The sequence below is a fragment of the Peromyscus californicus genome, unplaced genomic scaffold (assembly GCF_007827085.1).
Source record: "Peromyscus californicus insignis strain IS unplaced genomic scaffold, ASM782708v3 Scaffold_6__1_contigs__length_162567912, whole genome shotgun sequence".
NCBI lineage: Eukaryota > Metazoa > Chordata > Mammalia > Rodentia > Cricetidae > Peromyscus > Peromyscus californicus.
Window position 1 is genome coordinate 321,650 of NW_026294584.1, and position 13,188 is coordinate 334,837.

Genomic DNA, 13,188 nt, shown 5'->3' on the forward strand with positions numbered 1-13,188 from the left:
ATGAAAGGCTATGGATTCATTCTGGGTTATGGAAAATCTGGTTTGATTGAGGAAGACCCCCTGAAATCCTGACTTTAGACATCGAAAAATAAACCTAAAGTAACTACAAGATACATAATGTATATTTTATCTACTCAAACATAAAACAAAAAATTATCTTTGGCTGACTTGTATACAACACACAGTTTATATTTCTATTAATACATATATATACATTTAAAAATAAATAAATATATATATTTTAGAACAAGGGGACCAGACACCAATAAAAATGGCCGAGTTGATGCAGCATCCAAAACAGCTTCAAGGCCACTGACTAAGATGATCCAGCCTCACAAAATACTATAATCAATTCTTAAAAATTATCCTAAATTTTCTCAGGGTTCCATAGGATTACTAGTGCCTTCAGTCAGCAGGAAGTAGTCTAGAGAACTATGCCCACATTCCCAAAAAATAGATTATAGATATTTGTTTCTGTTTAGAGGGTTGGTTATAAATTGTTATTGGTCATAGTCAATCTCTTTCTAAAGAAGAAAGAGGGATATGATATAGAAATGTGGGGAAAAGGGTAGATTATTGAATCTACTTTAATTCAAAAAATAACTGTTAATCTTAATATTTTACATTGGTATGGATTTTAGTTTACTGATACAAATTTAAAGTCAATTTTGTTATATTGTATGTATATTTTTACTCTTGTTTAAAGTATTATGTTTATGCAGCTCATTTAAAAATGTAACATATAATTAAAAATACAGATTAATAGTCATCTATAATAGTCAAACTTATAGTCATGTTAGTTAGGTTTTCTAGGTATACAAAGATATTTCAATTAGATAGGTAATTTTCAAATACTTCAAAGACATAGAATATGGCACTTAAAATGTTGTAATAATTTAGTCTTTTCTCAACAGTGAGACACATCTGCTCCTGGCAACACCAATTACTTCAAAGAGGATGATGAGCATCAAAGAAACTCTATGTGGAGTTTGTTTTCATTGACAAAACTGGCCTATCGGGCATGATACTGCCCTTGCCTTGACTGCTGACAGTAAGTATGCTGTCCAGTCTGGACAAGCAGGACACAAAGAAAAGTGACTGCCAAGCTTTGCCAAGATAGTACTACAATTTTTCCTGCTTCTGAAATAAGTCTATCAGATATACTAGACTTATAGGCCAAAAATGGATGACCCAACATTACAGAGAAACTTTTGGGATGTCCAGGCAGCCTGACGTCCCTGTCATTAAGTAACATTACATCCTTCTGTAGTCTGATGGAGTTGAAGACTAGATAGTTATAATTATAGTTTTCCTTAGCTATGATAAAAGGTAAATTAGATATAAAACTTTAGACTAATAAGATAGATACTTGAGTGTTTTCTCTGATTTTGTCAAACACAAATAGACTAGATATTGTAACTATAATTCTTGATTGGTAACTATTTTGTTATATGTAATTTTACTGTGTTAAAGTTAAAACCTTCCTTTATGATTAGACAGAAAGGGGGAAATGCTGTGGGTTGGTCCTTCTGTAACTGTGTTGCTCTCATTGGTTGATAATAAAGCTGTTTGGCCAGTGATGAGACAGGATAAGGTTAGGTAGTACATTTAAACTGAGGACTGAGATGAAGAAGAATGGAGTTGGGACAAACACCAGCCAGCAGCCCAAGAAAGAAGATGCAAAAGGACAAGTAAGCCATGGGCCAAATGGCGATTCTTAGATTAATAGAAATGGGTTAATTTAAATGTAAGAGCTAGTTAGTAATAAGCCTATGCCATCAGCCAAACATTTGTAATTAATATAAACTTCTGAGTGATTATTTGGAAGCAGCTGTGGAACAGGATAGGACAGAGAAACTCCATTTACAGACTATAATACTAGCAGAACAGGTCGTGTCCCTCACTGGCTGAAGCAATCAGAAGAAAGGATCCTACACATCATCTGGATACACAATAGAGCTGACCCTGTTTGTGGGGGCATGAGTGAACTAGCCCTGAGGGAATGAGAATGGGGGAGCAGGTCATGTTCCTCTTGTATGCAGTGCGGCGACATGGGTGAGGGAAGGATTCCCTCCTCCCCTTGACTCTAGCCACCTGAAGCAGGTGAGGGACCTGACCCAACCCCTCACCAGCTGCAGCACTTGGGGACCAGGTCCTGTACCTTGCCTGGGCAGCACAATAGAACCAACCCTGTTGGCAGAGGTGTGGGTGAGCCACCCCGAAGTTGTGACCAGGGGAGAGCTGTCCTCATTACTCATTTGTCTTCTGGTAGCATGGGCAGGGGAGAGATGTCCTCCCCCAGCCCCCACCCATCAGTGCCTGAGTCAGATGGAAGAACTGTCCTTGCTCCAAACCAGGTGCAACACTAGGGAGAGCTGGCTCTGCACCTCACCTGGGCAGCACAGTAGAGCTGGCCCTGAAGGTGTAGGTATGGAGGAACCTACCTGGAGGATGTGAAAGCCAGAAAACTGTCCCAGCCCCTTGATCATCCCTGCAAGTAGTGAACTAGCCAGGGCAATGCTGGAGAACCTACCCTGGCAGCGAAAGGAGGTGAGAGCTGGCAAGCTGACCAACTCTGCAACTACCCAGGCCCAGAACCAGGGTTATGTGTTGGCCCACCCCAACATCCACCCCATCTGTGATCTGCTGGAGCATGGCAGGGGGTGTTAGTTCTGTGGACCCAGGGCTGAAGGATCTCCACTTCCATGGTGAGATTTTCCCCTTCTTTCTTCATTTTTCCTCTTAAATTTCATTTTGTTTTATTTTGGATTGGGAAGGGAGATAGGTGGGATCTGAAGGCATGATGTAAAAGACACAAAGAATAAATAAAAATTAATTAATTAATTAATTATAAAAAGAGACAGCCAATGTTTTACTAAATGTAAAGACACTTGAAGCAATCCCATTGAAGTTAGATACTAGTCAGGAATGTCTATTATACCCACTCATTTATAATATTGTGATCTGAGGAATAGTTGGAGTAATAAGACAGAGATGAAAATTAAAGTATTAAAAATATGGAAAGACAACATCAATCTATTCCTATTTGCATATGACATGATACAATACATTAGAGATCCAAAAATTTCTACCAGAAAACTTCTTAAAATGATCTTTTAAAAAAATTCAGCCAAGTGGCAGAATAAGGAATTAACTTCCACAAATCAATTTTATTTCTCTACACAAACAAACATCACACAATGGACACATTCCTATATATAGTAGCATCAGAGGAAATAAAATATCTAAGAATAAACCCAATCGAGGAAGTGAAGGACCTCTGCAATGAAAATGTCAGAGTACCAAAGAAGGAGTTAAAAACATGAGAAAATGAAAAAAAATTAGATGCTCATGAATTGGTAGATTTAATAATTTGAAAATGACAATTTTACAAATCTCATTTGCTAAGGTAGTGAAATCCCAATCATAATCCCCATATCATTATCTGAAAAATAGAAAATGAACCTAAAATTCATATATAAACACAAAAGACCCCAGATAGCCAAAAAATCCTGAACAACAACAACAAAAAAACAGTTCTGGAGAGAGCAATCCGCACTCCATAACCTACTATGATAATAGTACTAAACAAAGTATGGTGCTAGCATTAACCCAATTATGAAAAATACTGGAACTAAACAGAATGTCAGTTGTGAGACTATGTAGCTTCTGCCATTTAATACCCGAAAAAGATTTTAAAAACATAAGCTGAGGAAAAGAAAACATCTTCAATAAATGGTCCTGGAAAAACTGGACATCCACATGCAGAAGACTGCAATCAGACCTGTATCTATCACCTTGTGTAGCAGGAATCTTAGAGAGTCTTATTAATAAAATCAAACCTGAGGCCAGTTATTGGGGTAAATGCTGGAAGGTTAGAGTACCAGAACAAGCCACAGCTATCTCACCTTGCCAATTCCTCAGCTGGTCCTGTTTCCTCAGACTGGAAGCTTCTGTGTCCTCATCCCAATGGCTCTCAGCTGAACTTCTGCTAGAAGCCTGAATGCTTAACCAGTCAAATGCTGCTAGTTTCTGGTCCTCACGCCTTATAAACCTTTCTGCTTTCTACCACCACTCCCTGGGATTAAAGGCTGCTTTCTGGGATTAAAGGCATGTGTCACATGCCTGGCTGTTTCTAATACAGCCTTGAACTCATAGAGATCCAGAGGGATTTCTGTCTCTGGAATGCTAGGATTAAAGGCGTGTGTTAACATTTTCTAGCCTAAGTATCTTGTGGCTTTTCTGTTCTCTGACCCCAGATAAGTTTATTAAGGTACACAATATTTTGGGGAACACAATATCACCACATTTCCTCTCTTTTTGTCTAAAATTAAAAAAGGCTTATAACTAATACAAGAAAAACTATCCAATAAGTATATACAATATATACAGTCAAGATTACATTAACGATGTCTAGTCCATTAACATTTGACAGATTCAGACAAAAAACTCCATTATATATATTAACAATATCCAGTCTAGTAACATCTGATAAACTCAGACCAAAAAATTTTCATTACTTATCTTATTTAAAACAAGTAGTTCCTTTTTAAAAGTAGATTCTATAATCTCCCTTTTACCTTATCATATCCATATTCTCTCTTTTTTCTTTTCATAATACATTCAGTAGTATACCTTTTGTCATTTTTATATCTTCCCCCTTTTCTTCAGTGTAGATTAGTGTGGTTCCCGTAAGGCGAGCAAGTGTTGTTTCCCCTTCATAAACGGAGTTGAATCACCAGCAGTTTCTGGTCCTAGCAGCAAGAGTTGTTTTCTTGTGAGGAGAGTCACTAGTGTGCTCCCATTGCCATACACAGTGCAAGTAGCACTCGCGTGTGTTCCCAGCAAGAACGGTGTATTGGACGGAAGAGATGCGACTGTTCTTGTCAGTTTCCTAAGCAGAATCGAACTAGATATGGTCCGTGTGTATAGGTAGCACAGTTCTTTTGTTCTGAGCAGGCTCACTGTTCTGGCCCTATAGGAAACACAGTAGAGTAGAAGAGTGCATCTTTCTCAAAAGCAGAGTGTGTTTCTTGTAAGGCTAGCTAGTGTTGCTTTCCCGTTTTAGAGTAGAGTTGAATCACATGCAGTTTCTGGTCCTAGCAGCAAGAGTTGTTTTCTGTTAAGGAGAGTCACTAGTGCGCTCCCAATTCCATAAGCAGTGCAAATAGCACTCGCGTCTGTTCCCAGCAAGTACAGTGTATTGGAAGGAAGAGAAGCTACTCTTCTTGTCAGTTTCCTAAGGAGAGTTGAATAGATATGGCCCGTGTATGTAGGAAGCACAGTTCTTTTGTTCTGTGCAAGCTCACTGTTCTGGCCCTATAGGAAACACAGTAGAGTAGAAGAGTGTGCCTTTCTCAAAAGCAGAGTGTGTTTCTTGTAAGGCGAGCAAGTGTTGCTTTTCCTGTCATTAACGGAGTTGAATCACATGAATTTTCTGGTCCTAGCAGCAAGAGTTGTTTTCTGGTAAGGAGAGTCACTAGTGTGCTCCCTTTGCCATACTAAGTACAAATAGCACTCGTGTCTGTTCCCAGGAAGTACAGTGTATTGGAAGGAAGAGAAGCTACTGTTCTTGTCAGTTTCCTAAGCAGAGTTGAACTAGACTTGGCCCGTGTTTGCAGGAAGCACAGTTCTTTTGTTCTGAGCAATCTCACTGTTCTGGCCCTATAGGAAACACAGTAGAGTAGAAGAGTGTGCCTTTCTCAAATGCAGAGTGTGTATCTCATAAGGCGAGCTTGTGTTGATTTCCCCTTAAAAAGTAGAGTGGAATCACATGCAGTTTCTGGTGCTAGCAGCAAGAGTTGTTTTCTGGTAAGGAGAGTCACTAGTGCGCTCCCATTGCCATACACAGGGCAAATAGCTCTCCTGTCTTTTCCCAGCAAGTAGAGTATATTGGACGGAAGAGCAGCCACTCTTCTTGGCAGTTTCCTAAGCATAGAAGAACTAGACATGTCCCGTGTGTAGGAAGCACAGTCTTTTGTTCTCAGCAAGCTCAATGTTCTGGCCTTATAGGAAACAGAGTAGAGAAGAAGTGTGGGCCTTTCTCAAAAGCAGAGTGAGTATCTCGTAAGTTGAGCTAGTTATGCTTTCCCCTTCACAAACGAAGTTGAATCACATGCACTTTCTGGTCCAAGCAGCAAGAGTTGCTTTCTGGAAAGGAGAGTCACTAGTGGGCTCCCATTCCCTACACAGTGCAAATAGCACTCGTGTCTGTTCCCAGCAAGTACAGTGTATTGGACGGAAGAGAAGCTAATGTTCTGGTCAGTTTCCTAAGCAGAGTTGAACTAGGTATGATCAGTGTGTAGGAAGCACAGTTCTTTGTTTCTGAGCAAGCTCACAGGTCTGACCCTATAGAAAACACAGTAGAGTAGAAGAGTGCTCCTTTCTCAAAAGCAGAGTGTGTTTCTAGTAAGGCTAGCTAGTGTTGCTTTCCTCTTCAAAAGCAGAGTTGAATCACATGCAGTTTCTGGTCATAGCAGCAAGAGTTGTTTTCTGGTAAGGAGAGTCACTAGTGTGCTCTCAATTCCATAAGCAGTGCAAATAGCACTCGCATCTGTTCCCAGCAAGTACAGTGTATTGGACGGAAGAGAAGCTACTGTTCTTGTCAGTTTCCTAAGCAGAGTTGAACTAGATATGGCCCATGTGTTAGGGAAGCACAGTTCTTTTGTTCTGAGCAAGCTCACTGTTCTGGCCCTATAGGAAAAAAAGTAGAGTTGAAGAGTGCGCCTTACTCAAAAGCAGAGTGTGTACCTTTTAAGGCGAGCTAGTGGTGATTTCCCCTTTTAAAGTAGAGTTGAATCACATGCAGTTTCTGGTCCTAGTAGCAAGAGTTGTTTTCTGGTAAGGAGAGTCACTAGTGAGCTCTCATTGCCATACACAGTGCAATTAGCTCTCACATATTTCCCAGCAAGTAGAGTGTATTGGACAGAAGAGAAGCTACTGTTCTTGTCAGTTTCCTAAGAAGAATTGAACTTGATTTGGACCGTGTGTGTAGGAAGCACAGTTCTTTTGTTCTGAGCAAGCTCACTGTTCTGGCGCTATAGGAAACACAGTAGAGTAAAAGAGTGCGCCTATCTCAAGAGAGGAGTGTGTTTCTTTTAAGGCGAGCTAGTGTTGCTTTCCCCTTCTTAAACGGAGTTGAATCACATGCACTTTCTAACTCTAGCAGCAAGAGTTGTTATCGGGTAAGGAGAGTCACTAGTGTGCTCCCATTGACATACACAGTGCAAGTAGCACTCGTGTGTGTTTCCAGCAAGTATGGTGTAATGGACAGAAGAGAAGCTACTGTTCTTGTCAGTTTCCTAATCAGATTTGAACTAGATATGGCCCGTGTATGTAGAAAGCACAGTTCTTTTGTTCTGAGCAAGCTCATTGTTCTGGCCCTATAGGAAACACAGTAGAATAGAAGAGTGCTCCTTTCTCAAAAGGAGAGTGTGTTTCTTGTAAGGCGAGCAAGTTTTGAATTCTCCTTCATAAACGGAGTTAAATCACATGCAGTTTTTGGTCCTAGCAGCAAGAGTTGTTTTCTGGTAAGGAGATTCACTAGTGAGCTTCCAATGCCATACACAGTGCAAATAGCACTCGCGTCTGTTTCCAGCAAGTAGAATGTATAGGATGGAAGAGAAGCTACTGTTTTTGTCAGTTTCCTAAGCAAAGTTGAAGGAGATATGACCCGTGCGTCGGAAGCCCAGTTCTTTTGTTCTGAGCAGGCTCACTGTTCTGGCACTTTAGGAAACACAGTAGAGTAGAAGAGTGCTCCTTTCTCAAAACCAGAGTAAGGCAAGCTAGTGTTGTTTTCCCCTTCAAAAGCAGAGTTGAATCACATGCAGTTTCTGGTCCTAGCAGCAAGTGTTGTTTTCTGGTAAGGAGAGTCAGTAGTGAGCTCTCATTGCCATACAAAGTGCAAATAGCCTTCGCGTATTTTCCCATCATGTAGAGTTTATTGGACAGAAGAGAAGCTACTGTTCTTGTCAGTTTCCTAAGCAGAGTTGAAGTAGATATGGCCCGTGTGTAGGAAGTACAGTTCTTTTGTTCTGAGCAAGCTCACTGTTCCGGCCCAATAGGAAACACAGTAGAGTTAAAGAGTATGCCTTTCTCAAGAGCAGAGAGTGTTTATTGTAAGGCGAGCTAGTGTTGCTTTCCCCTTCTTAAATGGAGTTGAATCAATGCAGTATCTGGTCCTAGCATCAAGAGTTGTTTTCTGGTAAAGAGAGTCACTAGTGAGCTCCCATTGCCATAAACATTGAAAATAGCACTCCCCTCTGATCACTGCAAGTACAGTGTATTGGACTGAAGAGAAGCTACTGTTCTTGTCAGTTTCCTAAGCAGAGTTGAACTAGATATGGCCCGTGTATGTAGGAAGCACTGTTCTTTTTTTCTGAGCAAGCTCACTGTTCTGACCCTATAAGAATCACAGTAGAGTAGAAGTGTGCACCTTTCTCAAAAGCAGTGTGAGTATCTCGTAAGTCGAGCTAGGTTTTCTTTTCCCTTCACAAACGAAGTTGAATCGCATGCAGTTTTTGGTCCTAGCAGCAAGAGTTTTTTTCTGGTATGGAGAGTCACTAGTGCACTCCCATTGCCATAGACAGTGCAAATAGTACTCGCGTCAGTTAACAGAGAGTCAGTGTATTGGACAGAAGAGAAGGTACTATTCTTGTCAGTTTCCTAAGCAGAGTTTAACTAGATATGGCCCGTGTGTGTAGGAAGCACAGTTCTTTTGTTCTGAGCAAGCTCACTGTTCTGGCCCTATAAGAAACACAGTAGAGTAGAAGAGTGCTCCTTTCTCAAAAGCAGAGTGTGTTTCTTGTAAGGCTAGCTAGTGTTGCTTTCCTCTTCAAAAGCAGAGTTGAATCACATGCAGTTTCTGGTCCTAGCAGCAAGAGTTGTTTTCTGGTAAAGAGAGTCACTAGTGTGCTCTCAATTCCATAAGCAGTGCAAATAGCACTCGCATCTGTTCCCAGTCAGTACAGTGTATTGGACGGAAGAGAAGCTACTGTTCTTGTCAGTTTCCTGAGCAGAGTTGAACTAGATATGGCCCGTGTGTTAGGGAAGCACAGTTCTTTTGTTCTGAGCAAGCTCACTGTTCTGGCCTTATAGGAAACACAATAGAGTAGAAGAGTGTGCCTTTCTCAAAAGAAGAGTGTGTACCTTTTAAGGCGAGCTAGTGGTGATTTCCCCTTTTAAAGTAGAGTTGAATCACATGCAGTTTCTGGTCCTAACAGCAAGAGTTGTTTTCTTGTAAGGAGAGACACTAGTGCGCTCCCATTGCCATACACAGTGCAAAGTGCTCTGGTGTCTGTTCCCAGACAGTTGAGTATATTGGACTGAAGAGAAGATACTGTTCTTGTCAGTTTCCTAAGCAGAGTTGAACTAGATATGGCCTGTGTATGTAGGAAGCACAGTTCCTTTGTTCTGTGCAAGCTCACTGCTCTGGCCCTAGAGGAAACACAGTAGAGTAGAAGTGTGCACCTTTCTCAAAAGCAGAGTCAGTATCTCGAAAGTCGAGCTAGTTTTGCTTTTTCCTTCACAAACGGAGTTGAATCGCATGCAGTTTCTAGTCTAAGCAGCAAGAGATTTTTTCTGGTTTTGAGAGTCACTAGTGTGCTCCCAATGCCATAGACAGTGCAAATAGCAATCGCGTCTATTCCCAGAAAGTCAATGTATTGGACAGAAGAGAAGTTACTATTCTTGTCAGTTTCCTAAGCAGAGTTTAACTAGATATAGCCCGTGTGTTAGAAGCACATTTCTTTTGTTCTGAGCTAGCTCACTTTTCTGGCCCTATAGGAAACACAGTAGAGTAGAAGAGTGCGCCTTTCACAAAAGCAGAGTGTGTATCTTGTAAGGAGATCTTGCGTTGATTTCCATTTAAAAAGTAGAGTTGAATCACATACAGTTTCTGGTCCTAGCAGCAAGAGTTGTTTTCTGGTAAGGAGAGTCACTACTGAGCTTGCATTGCCATACAGAGTGAAAATAGCACTCGCGTCTGTTTTCAGCAAGTAGAGTGAATAGGATGGAAGAGAAGCTACTGTTCTTGTCAGTTTCCTAAGCAGAGTTGAACTACATATGACCCGGGTTTGCAGGAAGCACAGTTCTTTTTTTCTTAGCAAGCTCACTGTTCTGGCCCTATAGGAAACACAGTAGAGTAGAAGAGTGCTCCTTTCTCAAAAGCAGAGTGTGTTTCTTGTAAGGCTAGCTAGTGTTGCTTTCCCCTTCAAAAGCAGAGTTGAATCACAGGCAGTTTCTGATCCTAGCAGCAAGAGTTGTTTTCTGGTAAGGAGAGTCACTAGTGCACTCTCAATTCCATAAGCAGTGCAAATAGCACTGGCATCTGTTCCCAGCAAGTACAGTGTATTGGATGGAGGAGAAGCTACTGTTTTTGTCAGTTTCCTAAGCAGAGTTGTACTAGATATGGCCCGTGTGTTAGGGAAGCACAATTCTTTTGTTCTGAGCAAGATCACTGTTCCTGCCCTATAGGAAACACCGTAGAGTAGAAGAGTGCGCCTTTTTTCAAAAGCAGAGTGTGCATCTTGTAAGGCTAGATAGTGTTGATTTCCCCTTTTAAAGTAGAATTGAATATCATGCAGTCTGGTCCTAGCAGCAAGAGTTGTTTTTTTGTAAGGAGGGTCACTAGTGTGGTCCCATTGCATTACACAGTGCAAGTAGCACTCGCCTGTGTTCCCAGGAAGTTCGGTGTATTGGACAGAAGAGAAGCTACTGTTCTTGTCAGTTTCCTAAGAGGAGTTGAACTAGATATTACTCGTGTGTGTAGGAAGCACAGTTCTTTGTTCTGATCAAGCTTACTGTTCTGGCCCTATAGGAAACACAGTAGAGTAGAACACTGCGCCTTTCTCAAAAGCAGAGTGTGTTTCTTGTAAGCAAGCTAGTGTTGCTTTCCCCTTCATAAAGGGAATTGAATCACATGCAGTTTCTGGTCATACCAGCAAGAATTGTTTTCTGGTAAGGAGAGTCACTAGTGAGCTTCCATTGCCATGCACAGTGCAAATAACACTTCTGTCTGTTTCCAGCAAGTAGAATGAGAGTCACTAGTGAGCTTCCATTGCCATGCACAGTGCAAATAACACTTCTGTCTGTTTCCAGCAAGTAGAATGTATAGGATGGAAGAGAAGCTACTGTTTTTGTCAGTTTCCTAAGCAAAGTTGAACTAGATATGACCCGTGTGTGTCGGAAGCACAGTTCTTTTGTTCTGAGCAGGCTCACTGTTCTGGCCTTATAGGAAACACTGTAGAGTAGAAGAGTGCTCCTTTCTCAAAAGCAGAGTGAGTTTCTTGTAAGGCAAGCTAGTGTTGTTTTACCCTTCAAAAGCAGAGTTGAATCACATGAAGTTTCTGGTCCTAGCAGCAAGAGTTGTTTTCGGGTAAGGAGATTCAGTAGTGAGCTCTCATTGTCATACAAAGTGCAAATAGCCCTCCCGTATTTTCCCACCATGTAGAGTTTATTGGACAGAAGAGAAGCTACTGTTCTTGTCAGTTTCCTAAGCAGAGTTGAACTAGATATGGCCCGTGTGTAGGAAGTACAGTTCTTTTGTTCTGAGCAAGCTCACCTTTCCGGCCATATAGGAAACACAGTAGAGTAAATGAGTGTGCCTTTCTCAAGAGCAGAGAGTGTTTCTTGTAAGGCGAGCTAGTGTTGTTTTCCCCTTCTTAAATGAAGTTGAATCACATGCAGCTTCTGTTCCTAGCAGCAAGAGTTGTTTTCTGGTATGGAGAGACACTAGTGGGCTCACATTGACATACACAGTGCAAGTAGCACTCGCTTGTGTTCACAGCAAGTATGGTGTATTGGACAGAAGAGAAGCTACTGTTCTTGTCAGTTTCCTAAGCAGAGTTGAACTAGATATGGCCCGTGTATGTAGGAAGCACAGTTCTTTTGTTCTGAGCAAGCTCACTGTTCTGGCCCTATAGGATACACACTAGAGTAGAAGAGGGCGCCTTTCTCAAAAGCAGAGTGTGTATTTCGTAAAGCGAGCTAGTGTTGTTTTCCCCTTAAAAGGTAGAGTTGAATAACATGCAATTTCTGGTCCTAGCAGCAAGAGTCGTTTTCTAGTAAGGAGAGTCACTAGTGGGCTCCCTTTGACATACACAGTGCAAGTAGCACTTGCGTGTGTTCCCAACAAATATGGTGTACTGGACGCAAGAGAAGCTACTGTTCTTGTCAGTATCCTAAGCAGAATTGAACTAGATATGGCCAGTGTATGTAGGAAGCACAGTTCTTTTTTTCTGAACAAGCTCACTGTTCTGGCCCTATAGGAAACACAGTAGAGTAGAAGTGTGTGCCTTTCTCAAAAGCAGAGTATTATTCTTGTAAGTCGAACTAGTGTTGATTTCCCTTTAAAAAGTAGCATTGAATAACATGCAGTTTCTGGTCCTAGCAGCAAGAGTTGTTTTCTGGTAAGGAGAGTCATTAGTGTGCTCCTATTGACATACCCATTGCAAATAGCACTCGCGTGGTGTATTGGACGGAAGAGAAGCTACTGTTCTTGTCAGTTTTCTATGCCGAGTCAAAGTAGATATGGCCCGTGTTTGCAGGAAGCACAGTTCTTTTGTTCTGAGCAAGCTCACTGTTCTGGCACTATAGGAAACACAGTAGAGTAAAAGCGTGCCCCTTTTTCAAAAGCAGAGTGTTTTTCTTGTAAGCCAAGGTAGTGTTGCTTTTCCCTTCATTAACGGAGTTGAATCACATGCAGTTTCTGGTCCTAGCAGCAAGAGTTGTTTTTGGTAACGAGAATCACTAGTGAGCTCCCATTGCCATACACAGTACAAATAGCACTCGTGTATGTTTTCAACAAGTACAGTGTAGTGGATGGAAGAAAAGCTACTGTTCTTGTCAGTTTCCTAAGCAGAGTTGAACTAGGCATTTCCCATGTTTGCAGGAAGCAGAGTTCTTTTGTTCCGAGCAAGCTCACTGTTCTGGCCCTATAGGAAACACAGTAGAGTAGAAGAGTGCGCCTTTCTCAAAAGCACAGTGTGTTTCTTGTAAGGCGAGCTAGTGTTGCTTTCTCCTTCATAAACGGAATTGAATCACATGCAGTTTCTGGTCCTAGCAGCAAGAGTTGTTTTCTGGTAAGGAAGGTTACTAGTGAGCTTCCATTGCCATACACAGTGCAAATAGCACTCGTGTCTGTTTCCAGCAAGTAGAGTGTATAGGATGAAAGAGAAGCTCCTGTTTTTC